At 42.5% G+C, this 20,105-nt stretch overlaps 1 protein-coding gene across 4 annotated transcripts in view; it reads right to left on the bottom strand.

The window, feature by feature from the left end:
• The window catches only part of TTC1 (tetratricopeptide repeat domain 1), a 73,600-nt gene extending 54,220 nt beyond the window's left edge, over nt 1-19,380 (bottom strand). The window contains exons 1-2 of one of the 4 annotated variants that reach the window (XM_029217248.1): nt 18,927-19,380; nt 505-718 (exon numbers count right to left, since the gene is read on the bottom strand). The gene's annotated coding sequence lies outside the window, so the exon portion shown is untranslated. Of the gene's footprint in view, nt 1-478; nt 719-18,926 lie in introns of all 4 variants that reach the window. The other 3 variants (XM_029217245.1, XM_029217246.1, XM_029217247.1) reach the window with 3 other exon arrangements.
• Between the last annotated feature and the right edge of the window lie 725 nt (nt 19,381-20,105).

Below are 20,105 nucleotides of genomic sequence, written 5' to 3'. Positions count from 1 at the left end.
TTAACACCTGGGACGCTTTAGCAAGTTCTGCTGCCCAGATCTTATATTCCACAGATTCTGATTTGTTGCTCTGGCGTGGAGCCAGGGCACCTGTATCTTTAAAAAGGCATCCCAGATGATTCTCACGTGCAGCCAATTGAGAACCAGTGCTGTAGAAGCTGAGTCAGATCGTCAGCACCGCCGCCCCTCTGGTCGCAGTAAAATCACGCCAACGACCCTTGTGTTGCGACAAGAACCCGAATTCGCTCCAGCTCGTCCCAAGAAAACTTAAAACAGCACGATTTTATTACGGAGACTTTGCCTCCACAGCAACGTTTTGTTTCTCCCCGCTCCCAGGTCTAGTGGAAAAACACAGGGGTTTGAGGCCTCAGAGTTGTGGGGGCCTCAGGCCCCCACAGGGCCACCCCACCCTTCCCAAAGGTTCGTCCCGTAGCTGTGTCCCTCACCGCCAAGAAAAGAGACCTGTAGGGCTACTCACAGCTTCACAGCTCCTCTCGTCCTCACCTTCTTCGCCTCTGAGATCCTCTACTTCCGCTCAGTCAGATGCTCTTCCGTCGGCGCTGACCAATAGCGTCGCTGTTGGCAAAGCATCCTGGGAAATGTAGTAAAACCTCAGGGTGACAGGGCGTTGCTGTCGCTGTGTGACGTCATTGTACGGGCTTAAATAAGAGCGACGGTTACCGTCCTGGGTTACGGCAAGAGTCCGCACTACTACGCACTGCAGGAAAAAAAGGAAAAGAGAAAGACTGTTTCTCTGATGTTCCTTTTACACCTCCGTTACGACCTCTTTCATGTCAGCTATGCTGTGTATAGTAGCATGAACCTGAAGCATGAACCTTGTCCAGAAATAAAGCTTTCCCTCTTATGTTTCTCAAAGTCTGTCTTTCAAGGGGTCTACCGCTAGATAAAAACAGTGTTGACAATAATACTAAGTTGTTATCTGCCTTTTCCATACTCCTTCTTTCATGAACGTACAATGGATTGGTAATGTGTCCTGTGATAGTTCAATGAACTGAACGCAGAAGGAGCGATGAGACTCCAGATGTCTTCTATTAAGGCAGAGGTTAGCAAAACTGTAAAACAATGCCACCCTTCTCACTATATGTATTTTTTTGTTTTGGAAAACACAGTAGCCATAAAAAGATTATTTATGTTGCATATAATGGGTGTATTGTTATCTTAATGGACAAATTAACATTAGAATGTTTTCATTTCTACTAGTAAATATTGATAGGTATAACTCACATAAACAAAAGCTTTTCGTGGTCCTCAATAATATTCGAGAGTGTTAAGTGGTCCTGGAACCAGAAGTGAACTGTTGGCCTATACATTCATTCAAGAAATGTTTACTGAATGTTTATTAGACCCCAAGCATTGCCCACTAGGAATACAGAATTGAGATATCCCTTAAGGTAGCCAGACATGTTACCAGCAAGAACAGCAGGGTATTAGTTAGTTTTCTATAATTCACAGAATCTATTGCAGAGATAGCTGGGAGGGACTTTTTCCAGAAGGATATCAAATTTATTTCTTCAATTTATGTCTAAATGAGGTTATGCATACAGTTATATTTTTGTGTAAATCAAAAGCTTTAATATACTGAAAGTAAACATTAAAAATATACCAGAATTTTGGAAACCTTTTAATATTTCTTAATTTTCTAAATACAGCAAGAACTATAAAAAGGTAAGTGGTTAGGTCTTATGATCTTTAAGAAGTCCTGTTAATAAATTCTGGTGTGATAGAAAGGCTATAAATTTCAGAGCAAACTAAATAAGTATATAAGTTAAATAAATGCATTACAATGTCAGCTTCTTTACTAGCTGTCCAACTTTGGACAATAATTCTAGTAGCTAACCTTGACTGATTATGTGCTTATTAGGTGCTACATGCTGTGAAAAATGCTTTAGATGGATTATTTGATTATTTGATTTCTAATTCTGGCTCTGCCACTTGACTAGCTGTGTGACACTGGGACAAATTACTTAATGCTTCTAAGCTTAATATATAAATTTACCTCATACGTAAAAATTGGGATGGGTAACAATGGTTCCTCCCTCTTTAGTTTTTTGGCAGAAAGAAATGATATAATCTAGAAGACAAGGACCCACAGGATTTGGCACATAATATTTAATTAATGTGAGAGACAATAATAATATGTGACAGGGCTTGTGACAATAGCTGTGTACCGGAAACCTAATAAGAAACAGTCCCTGCCCTCCCCCATCCCAAGGAACGCACAGGCTAGTGGGGGAGGGGAAGGGGGGGGATAAAGGCACTACTGAGCCTAAAGGAAGAAGCAATCCATTCTTTTCTTTTAACATCAAGAAGAACAAACATCCAGTTGGACCAATTTGGTAGATCTTCACTAATAAGATATTTGAGTTAGTCTGTTGAAAGAGGAATAATTCATTAAGAGGACAAAAACTGGAGAGGCTGAAGGACATCTTGAAAATATTAGGAGCATTCTGGGGAATGATAAGCAGTCGGATGTTGCTGAGGTAGAGAGCACAAAGCAAGAAACATTTTTAGAGATGCAAGCCCACCAGTCAATTCTGGGAACCATGGAGATTTTGTCTCTTTGTGCTTACAACCCCTCTGTAAAAGGAAAAGAAATGTTTTTCATCTAGAGGGCAGTTCTGTTATTTTCCCAGGGCAAAGACCATGTCTGTCTTGTTTACAGTTGTAAGGGGTCAGTGAACATCCTGTTATCACATGGGTGAATGAACCTCTTTCAGGAATTTATGGCCAAAACACTGAGTAACTCAGTGCTCTGATGGGTTGCGTAAGAAGATTTTGAGACTTCTGGAACTTCCTTATACCATTGTTGTAAGAATTAAACACAGAAAGTGAAGGGCTTAAGATAGAAAAAAATACTTTAATATTAATAGCACTTAGCGTGGCAAGTGCCCAATAAATATTTGCTGTTATTGTAATCATTATTATTAACGAAGGTATTATAGTATTACCACTATTATGACCAATTACTAATAGTAATTTAATTATTACTTGTGTTACTAATGGTAACCAATAATATTATTAATAGTGATAATATGTGTGAAGTTTCCATTCACACCCCCCCAGACAAGGGACTGAGCACCTAAGTTTGTTGAAAGAATGGAAGCTGAACATGGATGAATAAATAATGAATGAATGAATGCTAGGCAGCATACTAGACCCTGTGGTGGGTACAGCAATAAATCTGGAGAGTAGTAAAATAATCATTTACTCTTTGCTTTTCTCCTGGGGGGGGGAGCAGCTGGGTGGTTTCTTAGTGGCACATGCCCATCTCTCAATCATAAGGAGTTGCCCACTTGGTCTGGGCCAGCTAGCTCTGGGCTGGGAGCAGAGCAGGGACTAGGAAGGGGGTAAGCAAGTCTCAGCAATGGGTAGAAGTGATGGAAGATATTAGAGAAGGAGTCTTATACTCAAGGGTGCTCCTCTGGGTCACTGGCATGGCAACGGGATTGTTGCCCAGTATGGTGGTTAAGAGTGTAAGTTCTAGTGTCAGACTGCCTGGGTTTGAATCCCTGCTCTGCCTCTTAGCAGCTGTGTGATATAATTTTGGACAAGTCACTAAACCTTAACACCTACCTCGGAAAGTTTCATGAAGCTTAAATGGGATAACGAACCTAAAACACTTTGTACAGACCCCAGCTCAAACTTTAACTGTATTTTAAATTAAAGCAATTTATTTTAATTGCTTTGTGGAGAATCTGCAGGCAGAGATGGAAATCACTCCTGCCTCCCCCAGTGACTTATTATGTACACACTGTACTAAAACTTTAGGAGGCTCTGTGCATCTATGCTCCCTGGAGCTAGAGATTTAAGTCTATGCTACACTGATTCAGTCCTTTTTGTGCTCAATGTGAATATATTAATACCACAAGGCTACTGAGCCCAGCTTTGAGGACAAAGCTTTACACTCTGGTATCCTCTAAGTCCTGGGCTCCTTCTCCCAGAGTTGGGGTGCTTGAATTTGCTAAAGCAGGGTCCAATATCCAGGAATAGTCAGGGATGTATATAAAAATATATAATTAACAGGTAGATCCTGTATTCTTATAGTGTTTCCAAGGGATGCTATGGCTTTTTATTTTTTTCCAGTTCTAATTTTCAAATTGAGATTTCTTGATAGGAGACATAATCAAGAGCTAACTTCCTGTGCATTTAAATTTCTAGATTTCTGTTTCCCTGTGATCAGCATGTCCAATAGTAATAGATGTGAGACATGTATGTGTAACAGAGAAGAACAAACCTGACCCCATGTTAGATCTATTCCTTTAGCTCTAACCCTTGTGCTCTGTCGCCTGTGCTTAGTCATGCTGGCTCTGTACCTTTGTAAAAGAATGTTGCCTATAGCCTGCAATAGACCAGACAGCTCGTTCTCAAGGCTCTGACCTTTTAAAGGTATAACACTTTCCCATTAAAAAGTTGCAGAACAGAGAATAACATTTGGCTTGTTGGAGGTTTATAGGAACATTGTGACCACATCTATGCGGACAGCTGCAAGAATAAAGGATTTCTGGCATAAGAAGTTTGCAACAACTAGCCACATCCCCTCCCCTTTTAGTATGAAAGAAGCCTGAATTCTAACTCAGGTAAGATGGTTCTTTGGGACACTAGTCCACCATCTTCTCGGTCTGCTGGCTTTCTGAATAAAGTCACTATTCTTTGCCCCTCGTCTCTCGATTTATTGGCCTGTCGTGTGGTGAGCAGTACAAGCTTGGATTCGGTAATGTATGCAATTTTTAAAGTTCTAGCAGGGTGCTTCCTTGGTGGTGCAGTGGTTAAGAATCTGCCTGCTAATGCAGGGGACATGGGTTCAAGCCCTGGTCCGGGAAGATCCCACGTGCTGCATAGCAAGTAAGCCTGCGAGCCACAACTACTGAGCCCATGTGCCACAACTACTGAAGCCTGCATGCCTAGAGCCTGTGCTCCACAACTGGAGAAGCCACGGCAATGAGAAGCCCGCGCACTGCAACAAAGAGGAGCCCCCGCTCACCGCAACTAGAGAAAAGCCCGCGCACAGCAACGGAGAGCCAATGCAGCCAAAATAAATAAATTAATTAATTAAAAAAAAAACTTGAATCTGTACTCAGATTTCATAAAATTTACAGTTAAAAAAATAGATTCATATATCCAAAATTTTCAAAAATACTTCCCAAATGACTGAGTCAAATACTAGTTTTTTAATTTAAATTTAATTAATATGAAATAAAACCATTAATATGGTTGCACTAGTCACATTTCAAATGCTCAACAGCCACATGAAGCTAATGTCTACAATACCAGATAAGAGAGGCTTAGATCTTCCAGAAAAACAGCTAACTAACATTCATAGAGAACTTAGGTGTGTCGGGGGTGTGCGCATTATTTTACATTTGTAATTGTAGGTAATCCTTACAACAACCCTGGCCTCCCTACTTTCACCCTTTCTTCCTATGATCCCATCACCATGCAGTAGTAACCGAACTGATCTTTTAAACACACGAGTCCTGTTCAAGTCTTAACCATTTTCACTGGCTTCTCAGTCTGATTAGAATAAAATCTAAAATTCCTTGTCATGACCCATAAGGCCTATGTAAGCTGCTCTCTACCTACCTCTCTGACCTCATCTTGTACCACTGTCCCTCTTGGGTGCTGACTACTCTCTTCCTTCCTAAAACACAATATTTTCCCCATCTCAAGACCTTTCTGTTCCACTTTCCCTCTGCCTGATGCCATTAACAGCTCTTCCCATGGTTTGCTCATTCTCATTCTGCAGGTCTTGCCTAAATATCACTTAAGTAGCTCACTCTATTACATCACCCCGTTTCCTTCATACCATTTATCACATCTGTAACAATCTTGAGTATTTATTTACTTGATTATAATAACTCCTTCTACTAGACTGTAAGAGCCACAAGGATTGAGCTCTTGTCTGTCTTCTTTGCTGTGAAATCCACACAGCCCAGCACAATGCCTGCTGCACAATAGAAACTCAAATATTGTATAAATGGATGACATTGATAGGTATTATTATTACAAATGATAAGACTGAGGCTCAGAGAGGTTAAAAGTTTTCCCCAAGGTCACACAGCTAGTCAAACAGAACAAGGACATAAAGTTGGGTCTAACCACAAAGTCTGTGTTTTTCTAAAGAACAAAAGGGGTGGGCAGATATAGTCACCTTAACTGTTAAAGGAGAAGTGGCTTTGAAGGTGATTTATATCTATAAAAAATATGGATATATACTTGGCAGGAAAACTCAGCAGTTTTTTACTGTCAAGCTAATGGCTCAGAGCCTGGTTAAAGATGAGGCCTTTAATGTTGGTAATGGATGGATGAAGGTACCATATAAAATGGAGTCTGACAGTCTTGGAGGGAGTCATACAGAAGACTGCCAAGGCAAGCATCCTGCACCCACTTGCCCTACTGCCCAACCCCCCTCTGCCCTCAATCTCGGTCATTTGGATCAAGAAAGGGAATTCGTGCCCCAACCACAAATGGAATGACTGAGCTAGGACATTTTTTTCCCCTGGGACTCATCCGCTGGACCAAACAATTTATTCTGAGTTAGGACACATACTTCCAACCCTCACTTTACTATATTAAATGTCAATGCTCATTTTAAAGCATAAAGCATTGTGTTCAGGATGTATAAACCTTTGCAAGTTCAGGCAGCAGGCCAATTTTGGTCCAGCAGGTGTCAAGGACGGGAGTCAGAGGGAAGAAGGGATTGTTTGCTGAGTGCCAACTGGTTGTCAGGCACTGTGCTGAACATTTTCATCTGTCATTCCCCTCACTGAATCCTCCCAGGCTCCCATTTAAAGGGGGAGGAAATCTTTTCACTCTAGAAAGGAGACCGGTTTCTTTGTCATCCTTTGTTCAGGTCAAAGCAGAGCCAGTGGATATTGGGGGAGCTAAATAACCTACAAATTCCACAGCAAGAAGCTCTGTCCCAGGTTTCAGATCTCAGCTTGGAGGTCCCCTCTCTGGGGGCTCACATTTTAAAGAGGATGCCTCTAACCACACCCCACCACTCCAGTGATTCTCTTTCACAGGGCTCCATTTCATGAATCATGGCACATTAAAAAATTATTTTCAATTATTTTACTTACTTCTTGTCTTTTCTGCTACAGATAAAGCATAGCAGTTTTAGAGCAAGAGCTGGCAAACTTTTCCTGTAAAGGGACAGGTAGTAAATATTTTAGGGCCTGTGGGCCATGTGGCCTCTGCTGCAACTACTAGACTGCTATTATCACCTGAAAGCTGCCAAAGACACCACGTAAATGCATGAGAACATGTGTGTTCCATTAAAACTTTATTTACAAAAGCAGACATTGGGCTGGACTTGATCAGTGACTGTAGTTCGCCAATCGCTGTTTTAGAGCATGGATTGTGGCATCAGGCTGGCTGAGACTGAATCCCAGCTCAGCCCCCGACTAGTCCTGTAAACTTGGACAAGCTCCTTAACTTTAATAAACTCCCCATTCCTTATCTATAATGTAACATGGGGTAACAGTATTTTCCTTCTAGGGTGATTGGGAAGCATAAATGAATTAACATAAGTAAAATACTAGAACAGAGCCTGTCTCTTAAAATTTTTAATGTTAATGACATTAGTCTTAAGTGTCAGGAGGGCAAAGTCCACATCAGTTGTGCTTGGCACAGTGCCTTGCAAAATGTAAGCAGTCAAGGAACACTCGTAAACAAATGAATGAGTAAATGAATGAATGAGTGAATGATCTCTCACTAGGATCATAAGAAAACCAGGGTTTATTCTCTGTTTTTATTTATATATATATATATATATATATATATATATATATATAAGTAGGCTTTTCTTTTTCATTTTTAGTAGCATAAAAATTTCCCCTAATCCTAACTTTTAGCTGGGTTCTTCTCTATGAGGCTCAGACACCAGAATCAGACTGACATTTTCTCAAAGCCAGAAAAAAAGGGCAGCTTCCATTGTGCAAACCAGACATCCTCTGCGACAAAAACATCCCAAAGTATTTCCATGAATCCTTGGGGAAACCAATCAAAATACCAGCTTGTTTAGGAACCATCTTCCTTGGCCAAGCTGACTACCTCCCAGTATCCTGTGTCTTTGAGTTTAAGACTGTGAAAGCACTAAGTAACACCCCAAACATAATTTGAGGTCATTTCTAAAATATGATTTAGCAAGTTAAGATATTTGTAGATATTTACTTTGCTATTTAAAACGTTAATTATGGGGGCTTCCCTGGTGGCGCAGTGGTTGAGAGTCCGCCTGCCGATGCAGGGGACACGGGTTCGTGCCCCAGTCCGGAAAGATCCCACATGCCGCGGAGCGGCTGGGCCCGTGAGCCATGGCCGCTGAGCCTGCGCTCCGCAGCAGGAGAGGCCACAACAGTGAGAGGCCCGCGTACCACACACACACAAAAAACAACAACAAAAACTAGAACCCAGGGGTTGAAAAGGCCTTCCTTACAGGGCTATTATGAAGAGTAAATACAATAATATATGTAAATGCTGGCACAATATCAGGCACACAACAGCCATCTTGCAAAAAACATGGCCACCTGATGCAGTGGAAGCACACAGAGATGGGACTTTCTGGAAATCTCCTTAAATAAAAGGGGGACAGAGTCAGCTGTATGTGCCTTTTGCCCGTGTCCCTTTCCTTTTCCTGCCTGGAAGAGAGACATTGCGTCCACATTAGAAGGACAGTACAGGCAAATGCTAGAAGGGACACGGGGCTCTCCTCATGGTATGGAGCGGCCGCATTAACCCTTGGTCACCTACCCCCAGACTTCTCACACGACAGAAAAAACTCTGACTTGCTCAAGCCACTGCTACTTGTGTTCTGTTATGTGCAGCCAACTCCCTCACTGACACACAGCTCTTGCTGGCTGGGTGGCTGACTTTCTCTGAGCTTCTCACTCTGTAAGCGCAACACCAAGGTTTTCTGGTGAGGATCAGAGGATACGTAGAACTTAATGCAGTGCCTGGCCCAATTTCAAGTGCAGAGTTAAAGGCAGCTGTTGCTACTATTTCTGTTTCAGTGTCTCGCAGTTCAGTGCTCTTTCTTCCGTATTGGCTCACAGCTTCAAAACCACACTCACCATTCCCATCTACCCCCCACCTACCCCCAGCACCCCTCTCCCCTCCCTCTGGTACACATGCCTCTAATTCAGCCTTGATTAAATGCTTATCATGTCTCACAGAAAGGAACAGTTTACGAAAATGCTGACAGAGGCAAAACACCTAATAATTAGTGGCTAACAACCACAGACATGGAAGCAGTTAGGAGGTTTATATAAATTCAGGGGATGAAAGCAACTTCTCATTTATTCCTCAGATTTCTTGCATAAGCCTTTGAGATGTTATTTCTGCCAGCAATGCTGACTTCACAGGAAGAATGTGGGATGAGAAGTGAGTGGTTGTAGGGGGCTGTGAATACCCCTTCCACCCCGCTCCAAACACCCCTTCAACCCCGCTCCTGTGGCCACTCTGCTGGACCTTTACCATCAGAGCTGGGGCCCTACGGGTGGTCCTCTTGGCCTATGGTCTTGTCAACAGGACGGCGCTATTTCCCCACCTGGTCCTTTCCTTCCTTGGACATCCCTTTCCCCAGCACTGATGGATTGGGGACCACTTGGGATGCTAATGCCTTCCAAAGTAGGCTTCCTGAGCCATGGGGCCTAGAAGCGAGGCACATGGCTCTCTACACTCAGGGCTGCCTGGGCCTCTGAAAGTGTACTGGGCAGGCTAAAATTTGGCACCCCTTCCAATTAATATCCTCTTATCATCATCTGTTAAAATAATATCACTAAAAAAATTCAGGTAGGAGGAAAAAAATGCCGGTAGAAGAAATAAGACTAAATTGGAATCCCAGCACCACTCCCCAGAAGTGATATTAGCAACAGTTTGCTGCGTATCCTTCCAGAAAATGTTCATACACTGTAATGGACTGAATTGTGTTTCCGCCCTAATTCATATGTCAAAACCCTAACTCCCAATGTGACTATATTTGGAGATAGAGCCTATAAGGAGGTAATAAAGGTTAAATGAGATCATAATGGTAGGGTCTTACTCCAATAAGACTGATGACCTTATAAGCAGAGGGAGAGACACCAGGGATGTGTAGGCCAGGAAAAAGGCCATGTCAGGACATGGTGAGAAGGCAGTCATCTGTAAGCCACGGAGAGAGGCATTGGAGAAACCTACGTTGCCAACACCTTGAGCTTAGACTTCCAGCCTCTGGAACTATGAGAAAATAAGTTTCTGTTATTTAAGCCACCCAGACTGCGGTATGTTGTTATATGGGCAGGACGATTTATCAAAATATTTCATTGTGCTTAAACTCTTTATTTCTTCCTTCCCCCTCTTACTAAGGAGGCAGTCGGCATTTGCAATTCCTTAGCTCAGGGGTGGCTGAAGTGTCTACCTCCTTAAGAGGTTTTCTTCACTTCCATTCCCAGGAGTACTATACATGTTTGCCAACATTCTCTCCAAAAGTATACTGTCAAACTTTGCCCTTCAGATTTTGTTTAGTGGGGATGAATGAACAGATTTTCTACAAATACAAATGCATAGGGAATTCCCTGGCAGTCCAATGGTTAGGACTGCACTGCCACTGCAGGGGGCATGAGTTCAATCCCTGGTCAGGGAACTAAGATCCCGCAAGCCACGCGGCACAGCCAAAAAAAAGAAAAAAAAAAAAAACCAAAACACATAGAAATAGATTAACCACCCAGTAGGGCCTATTAATGTTCTAAGAAAAAAATCCAGGGGAGCATCTCTTATTGTTCCATGTACTTATTCTCTTGTTAACTCTCTTTTGTGATTTTTCTGAATCAGACAACTTTTGGGGAGGTAGGTTAAAGGGTACAAAATTAAGATTATTTAACAAATTATCCAGTCCTCATAAACAGGTCCATTATTTAGTTTCAAAGTTTCACCTCTGGTGAGGTGCCCACTGATTTTGTGAGGCTAACTTCAATTATTTTCAGCATACTTTAGTTCTACCCCACCTGCATGGTTCAAATGAATTAATCACTCTTTACCACCAGGCACTTAGGAAGAAAACAAATTAATTATTTTCTGGTGTGGGCAAAAAGGAACAGCAAGAAGCAACATCAACTATCTACCTTCCACTCCTCTTTTGCCTGACTTCAGGGCAGAAGACACCCACAGATTGAGACCTATTTTCTAGGTGGAGGTCTCTTACCAAAAGTTTAACACTCCTTCTGGATCAGTGCGTAGAACTTGGGTCTCCCCCTCCTGTGTCTGGGAGTCCCAGGATAGGGCTGCTTGTGAGGCCATGTGCTGATGGATACATACAAACAGTCCTGGGGTTCAACAAGGACCCCTCCCATGCCTGACCTTCCAGTCTTGTCCCTTAGCTTCCCACCACCTATCTCTTCCAAGTTTGTAAACAGGACTTTTCTACTCTAGGAGCTGAGCTCAGTTAAGGAGGCTCTTCTTTTGTCTGGGTTCTGCTGGGGAGTTGTACAAAGTTATATCTTGACTTGTGATACCTTTTGAGCCAAAACATAATCATCATTTGAATACCTATTTTTTTTTAAACTCTGTTTTTAAAGGGAGAAGAAACATTTGTATGAGAACGTTCCCAGGCACAGGCAGAACTAGAGCTTTAAGCAACCTACTCTTTGCCATGATTACCAATGTTTTGTTGACTCTGACCAAACACGTGCACTGTACAGAGTTAGGTCTATGTTAGGAAAGAGTGGATTCTAAAAAAAATCTCCCCATCAAGAACTGCCTTTTAGAGCAGGAATGAGACCAATTAACTTGTCCACTAATTTATCCCAGTGATGTTTTAGCATTTCTTATAGATCCTCCCTCCCCTCAGGAAGCTACAGAGCTGGTTTGCTATTTAACTCAGCTGTCTATGCTAAAGTCCTGGGGCTCTCAAGGCATCAGTTTGAAGGACATTGGAAACGCCTCAAAATGTTTTATCTAGGAAGATTTTTCTAAGAACTAAAGCACAGAGAGCTGCTTTTATTATACCTTAAAATGAACGGCCCTTTAGATCTTAGATTTAGAAACAGTACTTATTTGGGGGCTTCTTAGTAATCCCTGCTCTGAGGGGCTCCTTGAATAGGATGAATGATGAGAAGAAGTCTGAGTGCTTGTGGAGGCTGCCTGGAGAGCTATTATGACCTCTTCTCACAGGAACGGACTCTGCCAGTAGCATCCTCTTGGGAGGGTAACTGGGACGAGCAGGGTGAGCACAACTCATGAAGACCTGTTTCTAACAGATCCTCTCACTTCAGGAGGATGAGGTGGGGTTTGAGAAGCAGTGAGTCTGATCAGGTTGATTGATTCTTTTCACCATTCATCCATCCCTTCCCCTGTTGAGGATTTCTGTGAGGGAGTCACAGCTGAGTCCCCAGTTACCCTCAAGGTCAGCTTCAAGGGCCTTGGATGAGAAGCCAGTTCCTGTCTCCTCAGCTTTAATTTCCAAGCCGCAGGCCTCCCTGGCTCACTCCCCTTGCTCCATCACAGTGACACAGTGACAGGGTGGGAGATGGGTGAGGGCTGGTACTAGCCGAGTCTTAGCCAGAACTTTGTCCACAGCCCATAATTTACACAGATTTGATGGCCTCTAGATCCTGAGAAGTAGCAGCAGTAATTGAACACTGTACTGTTTCCCACACTTCAGTCATTAGCATAGCCACACCATGATTTTTGCTATTTCTGTGGTCCTCTATTATTTTAAAATATATATTTAAAAATAATTTCCCCACTTAATAAAATTTTTTTTTTTTTTTGCGGTACGCGGGCCTCTCACTGTTGTGGCCTCTCCCGTTGTGGAGCACAGGCTCCGGACGCGCAGGCTCAGCGGCCATGGCTCACGGGCCCAGCTGCTCCGCAGCATGTGGGATCTTCCCGGACCGGGGCACAAACCCACGTCCCCTGCATCGGCAGGCGGACTCTCAACCACTGCACCACCAGGGAAGCCCTAAAATCTATTTTAAAAGAAAAATTTTATGTAATCTGCATAGTTGAAATACTAGTGCCACTTGCTCCAAAGAGAAGTTTTCAACAAAAGTAAATACAATGAAAACAAAACAATATGATTAAAATTGAGCTCTGAGGCTGCCTATCTAAAGGGCTGCGCCTGAGGTGTGCTTTCTCTGTACCTAAACAAGAGAGGGGGGGAGGAAGAGAGAGAGAGAGAGGTTGAGAGAAAGTGTTAGAGGGGTGTTAGGGCTTTACTAGTATCAAAGTCCGACTTTCAATTTGATGTAATGGGAAGGACTAAAAGACACTGAAAAGAGTTACTTCCTCATTTTATGGTCTAATATTATTGCCTATTCAGTGTTTTACTTAAGTCATCCTGTGGGTGGTCAGAGAGCAACGTACACTAGCTGAGCAGTTATGGCATCTTAAAAAGTTAGGACCAGAAGCATGTAATGAAATCAACTTCCTTCTTGCATAGATGAGGGGATATGAGGACAAACTAAAATTTTTTATTATAGTCAAATACACATAACATGAAATTTACTATTAGTGACATTTAGTATATTCACAATTTTGTGCAACCATCACCGCTATCTAGTTCCAGAACACTTTCATCACCCCAAAGGCCTCCCTGTACCCATTATCAGTCATTCCCCATTTCCCCCTCTCCTAGCCCTGGCAACCACTAATCTGATTTCTGTCTCTATGGATTTGTGACTCTAGATATTTTATATAAATGGAATCATGCATCTGGCCTTTTGTATCTGGCTTCTTTCACTTAGCATGATGTTTTTAAGGTTCATCCATGTTGCAGCATGTATTAGTACTTTTCATTCCTTTTTATGGCTGAATAATATTCCATTGTATGGATATACCACATTTTATTTATCCATTCATCAGCTGATATACATTTGGGTTACTTCCACCTTTTGGCTACTGTGAGTAGTGCTGCTATGAACATTCACATACAAGTTTTTGTTTGAGTCCCTGTTTTCAGTTCTTTTGGGTATATACCTAGGAGTGGAATTGTCAGGTCAAATGGTCATTCTATGTTTAAGTTACTGAGTAACTGCCAATCTGTTTTCCATAGGGGTTGTACCATTTTACATTCCCACCAGCAATGTACAATGGTTCCAGTTTCTCCATATCATTGTCATCACATGTTACTTTCTGGGCTTTTTGTTGTTGTTGTTGTTGTTTTAATTATGGCCATTTTAGAGAGATGGACTGACTGACTGACTAACTTTGATGGAACACTAATTCTCCGTTTCTTCTCTAATTAATTCTCCACTCAGCAGCCAAATTAATCTTTCCAAAATGCACATCTGATCACATCACCCACTTTTTTGATCCCAATCTCTTAGGATGAAGACAAAAAAACCCACCTAAAGTCCTCCAGACCCTGCATGGTCTGGTCCCTGTCTGCCTTTCAATCAGCACCATGAACCCTGGCCTTTCAGAAAGCATCCTCTTGCCAGAGCATGGGCTGTTCCCTCTGCCTGGAATGCTCCCTTTCCCACTCTTTCAAAGCTTAGCTCAGGCTTCATTTCCTCAGGAAAGCCACCCCCCACCAGGCCAGAGGGCTGGTCCTCAGCTGTCAGAGCACTGTGCATCTTGCCTTTTTAACACTTACCCCTGTCTGCAGTTACACATTTATTCATGTCATTATTTGATCCTGTCGGGGAGCTCCACCTTCACTCTGCTTGCAGAGCAGAGTCAGCCAACGAAGCTTTGGACATTGCTTGAACCTGGAGCAATTGTCTTTTCTCTTTTCCATTCAGTCCTCCCAATGAAGAAGGATAAATTTTTCCTTTCTCTGCATTCCTTTGCTCAAAGACCAATTTTTCCTCCCCAAAAGCCTCATCAACCATGCAGAGCTGTCTGCCGGGTTTGCTTGATTCTTAAATTCAAAATTTACTTATAGGACAATAAAAAGCATGAACGCTGTTAAGGAAATGAAAAGACAAGACAAACTGGGAGAAAATATTTGCAAAGCACGTATATATCAAAAGAATTGGGCCTAAGATATATAAAGAGCTCTTAAAAATGAATAAGAAGATTTTAAAAAACAATAAGAATGAGCAAAAGATTTGGACACATGACCAAAGAAGATGTACGGAGGGCAAATAACACAAAAAAGATGTTCAATATCATTAGTCATTAGGGAAATGCAAATTAAAGCCACAAGGGAAACTATACACCCACTAGAATGACTAAATTTGAAAGGACTAACAATACCGATGTTGGTGATGATGTGGAGCTTCTAGAAATCTCACACATTCTTGGCAGGAATGCAAACGGTACAGCAATTTCGGAAAACAGTTTGGCAGTTTTGATAAAGTTACCATACAACTCAGCAATCTCACTGCTAGGTATCTACCCAAAAGAAAGGAAAACAGACATACATTCACACACAAAGACTTGTAGGCAAATGTTTCCAGTAGTTTTATTAATAATACCCCCAAACTGGAAACAACCCAATGTCCATAAACTGGGGAATTAATAAACAAATTGTGGTTTATCCATAAAATGGAATGCCACTCATCAATAAAAAAGAAATGAATTACTGACACATGCAAAACATGAATGAAAAGCATAATGCTAAGTGGACAAAGCCAGATACGGAAGGTTATATACATATGAAAAAGTTTTGCGTTTCAGATGCTAGAAAGACCTCCAAACAGCTCACAAGAGTCCACTCTGAGAGACACAGGGTCTGGACACCAAGGTGGGGAAGCAGCGTAGGGTTGTGGCGGTGTGACGTATTGGGAGATTGGGATTGACATATATACACTAATATGTATAAAATAGATAACTAATAAGAACCTGCTGTATAAAAAATAAATAAAATTCAAAAAAAAAAAAAAAAAAGACACGGGGTCTGATGAGGTGACTAAGACTCAGGTTTCCCATATTTAGTTCCTCCAGGGAGGATTTCATCTGTATGACACTGGGGAAACTGTAGGGAAGATCAGTGGTTTCTAGGACTGAAAGTGGGAAGAGAGTGACTGCATAGGCGCATGAGAGAAACTTGGGGAGTGTTGAAAATCTTCTACATCTTGATTTTGGTATTGGTCACACGAATGCATACGTTTGTCAAAATTTATCAGACCATACTCTTAACAAAAGAGTTAAAAAATTTTTTAAAGCATTAAAAAAAAATTGAAGTATAGTAATTTACAATGTTGTGTTAGCTTCAGGTGTACAGCAAAGTGACTCAGATATATATATATATATATATATATACACACACATATATATACACATATATATGTATATATATATATTCCTTTCCAGACTCTGTTCCATTATAGGTTATTACAAGGCATTGAATATAGTTCCCTGTGCTATACAGTAGGTCCTTGTTATCTATTTTATACATAGTAGTGTGTATATGTTAATCCCAAACTCCTAGTTTATCTCCCCCAAGAGTGAGTTTTATTTTATATAAATTATACCCCAATAAAACTGACTTAAAAACTTACTTGAGGGGCTTCCCTGGTGGCGCAGTGGTTAAGAATCCGCCTGCTGATGCAGGGGACACGGGTTCAAGCCCTGGTCTGGGAAGATCCCACATGTCGCGAAGCAACTAAGCCTGTGCACCACAACTACCAAGCCTGTGCTCTAGAGCCTGTGAGACACAACTACTGAGCCCCTGTGCCGCAACTACTGACGCCCGCGCTCCTAGAGCCCATGCTCTGCAACAAGAGAAGCCCGTGCACTGCAGCGAAGAGTAGCCCTCGCTTACCGCAACTAGAGAGAAAGCCCGTGCGCAGCAACAAAGACCCAACGCAGCCAAAAATAAGTAAATTAAAAAAAAATTTATATTAAAAAAAACTTCCTTGAAACTCAACAATAAAAAATAATTTAATTTAAAAATGGGCAAAGGACTTGAATAGATATTTCTCCAGAGAAGATATACAAATGGATAACAAGCATGTGAAAAGATCCTCAGCGTCACTAACCATTAGGAAAATGCAAATCAAAACCACAATGAGATATCACCTCATACCCATTCAGATGGTTACTATTTAAAAAAGAAAAAAACCCCAGAAAATAACAACTGTTGGTGAAGATGTGGAGAAATTGGAACCCTTGGGCACTGTTAGTGGGAATGTAAAATGGTGCAGTTGCTATGGAAAACAGTATGGCAGTTCTTCAAAAAATTAGAATTACCAGATGATTCAGCAATTCCATTTATGGATATATATATGTAAAAGAATTGAAATCTGGGTCTTGAAGAGGTATTTATACACCCATGTCCATAGCAGCATTATTCACAAAAGCCAAAAGATGGAAGCAACCCACATGTTCATCAATGAATGAATGGATAAACAAATTGTGGTATATACATACAAAGGAGTATTATTCAGCCTTAAAAAAAGGAAACTCTGACATATGCTACAAAATGAACATTATGGTAGGTGAAATGAGCCAATCACAAAAAGACAAATACTGTACATGAGGTATCTAGACTAGTCAAACTCATGGAAACAGAAAGTAGAATGGTGGTTGCCAGGGGCAGGGGCGGGGAGGTGGAGGGTGGATGAACTGTTGTTGAACGAGTTTCAGTTTTGCAAGATGAAAAAGTTCTGGAGATTGGTGCACAACAGTGTGAAATGTAAATATATTTAACACCACTGAACTGTACACTTAAAAATAGGTAAGATGGTAAATTTTATGTTATGTGTATTTGACCACAATTAAAAAAAAAACCTTAGAGTACCTTAGGAATATATATATATTTTTTCTATATACAAAAAAGGCAAGATAGGGAATATATGAAATAAAAAGAGAAGACCTTCTCTGTTCCTCTTTTTTTCCCTAGTACATACTCTCATTCCCATTTCCGGCTGAGAATCATACATTCAAACATACAGCTTTAAAATGTACGTAAATGGAATGAAACTATATGTATGGTCATGTAATCTGCCTTTTCCATAGTGTCCACCTTATTTTAGAGATTTTCTATGTCAGTATACAGCCAGGGACCTCATTCTTGCTAACCACCACATTGCATTTCACAGCAGGGATGTGCATAATCTATCTAAGCGTTTTTCTCTGGATGGACAGTTGCATCATTTCCATGTTTCCCTTCTACAGACAAAGCTGCAGTAAACATCCTTGTACATCCCTGGGGGCTTGTAAGAGTCTCCCTGTGGGTCAGAGGCCTACAAATGCTCTGCTGAAGGAATGTTTACTTGAAATATTTCAGATATTGCCAAACTGTCCTCCAAAATGTCTGCACTAAGATCACCCCTTAGCACTGTATGAGGTTGCCTTTGTCTTCACACTCTCAACAGATTATCAATTTAAAAAATATTTCCTGCTGTGCTTTCAGAGGCCTCCAGAACACCACAGCCACGCCGCCCACTTTTTCCACTGACAGTGGGGACCAGCTAGGTTGTGTTTCTGTTGTCTCTCCCTCTAGGAATACCCTCCCTTCCTCTCCCCTCACTTCCCCTCCACTTTGCCTTCCCAAATCCTTCCAGGTGGGCTGCAGCTCCCCCTCCTCAGCAGTCTTCCTGGATGCCCCTGCCTCACCTTCTCCCTGGAGGCCTCCATGTAGTCAAGGCTTACCTAACTGCACTTTCCACTGCTTCTTCAACAGCTCCTGTTTCTTTATCTAGAGCTTCTCAGCTTTTCCCACTAAAAAATCCCTAACAGCAGGAGAGAGTGAATGCAGAACCCAGAATGTCTGGGGAGGTCAACTGCAAGTGGCTATAGGGAGAGGAAAATTTCTTTCAAGTCCCTTGTTTATCTTAAAATTCTAGTTTTATATTAAAAGTGTTTTAATTCTTGTCTCACCCCATAAAACTGGCACTCCAGGAGATGCCCCACATTTATCCCATAGTTTTGTGAAGTCCCTGGCACGCCTCTGTAAAGCCCAGGGAGAAAAATGCAGTCTGAATCTGATCTTCCTCACTAGTCCCAAAGCTCTCCAGAAAGGGACTCAGATGTACACCTACCTGTCGGGTACAGGGAAGAAGTTCAGTAAATCCACTCCCTTGGTGTTTGGTGCACTTCCGTCTCTTTGACTTGAATCCTGGGGAGGCCAGGGAATTGCAAAGCAACTTGGTGCGTTCACACTCCCGTCGCTTAGGCGCGTTGGACGGCAGGTGGCGCCCGGGTCCTCCTCAGCGCCGAGCTTGCCCCACTCCCAGAACCAGCTCAGGGGAAGGGGCAGCGGAGCGGTCTCAGTCACTGCGGTGTCTAAAGAACTGTTTCCCCGTCTCTGCACGTACAGAGGAAGGAAGGCCGGCTCTGGGCGGCAAGGAGAGGCCCCGGAAGGCTTCATTTCTGCCGCGCGCAGATGGAGACGCGGCGGCGGCGGCGCCCGGCCCCGTGCGCCCGCAGGAGAGCCCCGCGCACCTGGTCGTGCACTGCGCCCCCGCCCGGAATGGCGAAGGTAGCTTCCGGCAGTTGCAGAAAACACAGAAACCGAACGCCAAATGTTTATGAGCCTGCAAGAGGAGGAAATTGAAACTTCCTGGTGTGACTGGAGAGGCATGAAAACAGCTGCTGTTTGGTTTCTGGAAACCGTCTCTCCGAGCTTGTTACAGCATCGCCCTTTTACCCCCTGGCCTAGCTTCTTCCTCGCTGGAGGCAGGGGTGGGGAGGTCAACAATCTGGGGCAGGAGGGTCAGATGAGAGGTTCCCTTTCTCTGAAGCCACCTGGGCTTAAGGCAGGTGGCAGACAAAAGTCAGTGACCAGGGGAGAGAGGAATGGCTCTTCCAACTCAGTGTTTACCCAAGTGGGTCCCCGAAGACAGTAGACCCTCTAGGGGATCTGGAGGGGAGTAAAATCTGATCCTTTTCCTGACGGGGTGCAGGTTAAAGTGCAGTGCTTCTTAACATGTTGTCTACAGACCACCTAGATCATTTGCTAAAAATGCAGTTTGCGGAGCTTTACTAAATCAGATGGAGGAGGCCAGAGGTGGTAGTGCTGAGTCTGTATTTCTAATAAGCCCTTGAGTAGCTCTTCTACTCTCTGAGTCAGAGAACCACAGCCCCAGCTCTGTGTACTAAAAGCTGGCAGCTCAGATACAAGAACCAGCCTCTGAGTGCCCATGTCCTTCCAAACTGGGCTAGCTCTAGTCCCACCGGTCAGAGGGTGCAAATTTGGTCACACGAATAAGTATAATCGA

This window comes from Monodon monoceros, unplaced genomic scaffold (assembly GCF_005190385.1).
Source record: "Monodon monoceros isolate NGI ecotype Baffin Bay Population unplaced genomic scaffold, NGI_Narwhal_1 Super_Scaffold_12, whole genome shotgun sequence".
NCBI classification, from domain to species: Eukaryota; Metazoa; Chordata; class Mammalia; order Artiodactyla; family Monodontidae; genus Monodon; species Monodon monoceros.
This window is presented reverse-complemented; position numbering and strand designations above follow the sequence as displayed.